Source organism: Hipposideros armiger, unplaced genomic scaffold (assembly GCF_001890085.2).
Source record: "Hipposideros armiger isolate ML-2016 unplaced genomic scaffold, ASM189008v1 scaffold_854, whole genome shotgun sequence".
NCBI lineage: Eukaryota > Metazoa > Chordata > Mammalia > Chiroptera > Hipposideridae > Hipposideros > Hipposideros armiger.
This window is the reverse complement of record NW_017732204.1, coordinates 125,807-128,440: the sequence shown is the minus strand read 5'-3', so window position 1 is coordinate 128,440 and position 2,634 is coordinate 125,807.

The window sequence follows — 2,634 nt, the reverse complement described above, 5'->3', positions numbered from 1 at the left end:
AATAAAAAAATCTTAAAAAAAAAACACAAAAAAAATAAAACGGGCAATATATCATTGATTGATCTTTGTTCTTTATATAAATAAATGACCTTTGAAAAACATAGACAAAATATGTTATGACTTTCCGACAACTCAATATATAAAACTGAAAGCAACAAAGGAACAATACAAAGAAAGAAACAAAAACACATAGAGAGAATAGTTTAGTGGTTACCAGAGGATAAGGGGGAAAGGGATGGTAGATGAGGGTAAACGGGATCAAATATATGGTGATGGAAGGAGAACTGACTCTGGGTAGTGAACACGCAATGTGATATATAGATGATATATTACAGAATTGTACACCGGAAACCTATGGAACTTTACTAACCATTATCACCTGCAATAAACTTTTAATTAAACTTAAAAAAAAAAAGAAACTAGTGGAGCTACATTATACTCATTTTAGAGCACATAAGGAGGCTAGATAAGCTACCTACCATCTCTATGAATCAAGGGAAGTAAAGAAATTGAAGCTCAGAAACATTAAGTGACTTGTTCAAGATCACACCATGAAGCAGTTGACTGGTAGACACCTCAAATCAGGCTTTCTGACAGTCCCGCCCCTCTTTCTTTCACAATAGTGGGCTTCTCATGAAAAAGTGATGCACCAATTAAAGTGTTTGTCTCGCATGACCATGAGACAGTTTCCATGAAATACAGGGACAGCAACCATTCCCACCAGGAAGGCTGCATTCAGAGAACACATAGAACAAGGAAGGTAGAGGCCACCAGTGTGCTGGGTGAACTGGAGCCATCCTGAAGTCAGTAGGGAAAAGACATCAGCACCAGAGGGGACTCACATCCCTCCCTAGAATGGTAACACTTTACCCACTTTTAGGTCATTAGTTCAGGTTGATCAAGATAAAAACATGCACATGGAGAAGCATTTGGGGCAGATTTCTCTGATAAAATGCTTGGCTAGAGAGACTAGATTTTTGTTTTTAGTGAGACTAATAAGATGACAATGAAGATATAAGTTTTCTTTATAGGCCCTCTCCCAAAAGATTTGGGGGCTTAGACACTTGAGAGAACTTTGAGTCAATTAGGGGTTTTCAAAGGCTCCCCAGGAACATGACATGTGCAGGCAGTAGCTGTGTAGTTTAACCCTAATCCGGCTAGAGACGTTGACTACACTGACCTTTGTAGCATCAGACTGACCTTTGTAGCAGCCTAATGAGGCACTCTGCTAATGGCTGTGAACTAGGTCATCGGGCTTGGAAGCCCAGCTCTGCCACTCACCAGATGGGTGTGACTTTGGGCCAGTCACTTAATCTCTGTGCATCTCACCTACTTCATGGGGTTGGGGTGAGGGTCAGATGAGCTCCGTGTGGGGAAAAGGCTCAGAGGGTGCGCTGGCACCTTGTAAACTCATTAGTGATTATAACTTTGGCCAAGTTAGAGGATCTACTTGGGAACTAACTGCACAAAGAGCAACAAAATGCTGGTTTTAGTTGCCTGCCTTTCCCCTCTCCTCTTTATCAATGTCAAACATGAAGGAAGGGAGGAGGTGGCTTTCCTATTTTGCAGCTCATCTGGAATTCTGGGGAAATTTTTCAGGTTATTTTTCAGCATCTTTAAAACTCACTGGGGATGAACTGGCATCCTAGCTCAAAGGAAAGACTTCTACAATCTTCAAAATCATCAGGAACTGGGTTTCAAACTCAGTTCTGCCACTTCCTAACACTAGAACCTTAGTCATGCTACTTAACCTCTCCAAGTCTCCATTTCCCAATTTGTACAAAAAGGATAAGACAGGCTGAACTCCTAGAGCTACAGTAAGGCTTAGATTTTATAAACGGTAGGCACATGATATGAGGCTCAAAAAATAATAGACCACAACTGCTCTGTTCTTTCTCTATTTCTTCAGCATCTTCAATTGGCCAGAACCCGAAGACTCTTTCCCTTATATTCTGTGTGTGACACACTGTGTATACCTAACTGAGATGGGTATGATGTCCTCCCACAGGAGACTGGAACATGGATAAGATCCTCCAGGAGGGCATGAAATATAAATGAAAGCTGCTATACTCAACACAGTCAGAAGGGAATCTGCATTGTTTAGTTCATACGTTTTCTTTTGCCAAGGATGACCAACTTGAGTGAGATTGAAATGACATCTTGTCTAAGTGACCTCAGGACACACATACTGTAAATTATTGTTTTTAGTTCTAAGGGCATTGTACGTTCTTGTTTATAAATGTTCTTAGAAAAGCATTTCTGTGGTTAAGCACCTTATAACAATTCCACTGATTCTGAAAATCAACCATTCTTTTTTTTTTACAGATGGAAAAAATAAGAAGCCTAGTTCCAAGTCACACAGTAATACATGAACAAATTCTAGTTGAGGCTTTTAATTTTGGCTTCTAGCAATCTACTCTGCCACTAACGTTGTTAACTTTGAGCCATTCATTTTGATCTCAGCTTAACCATCTTGTCCTTACGCCTACTTACCCTACGCTCCTGAAATTGCTGATTTTATCCTCTGGAGTCTCCAATCGGACAGTTTGAATGAATCCATCATCCAGAAATATCCAGAGCTTGTTAATTGTAAAGGAGTTGTGTTCCATCACAATGCGAGACCATACACCAGTT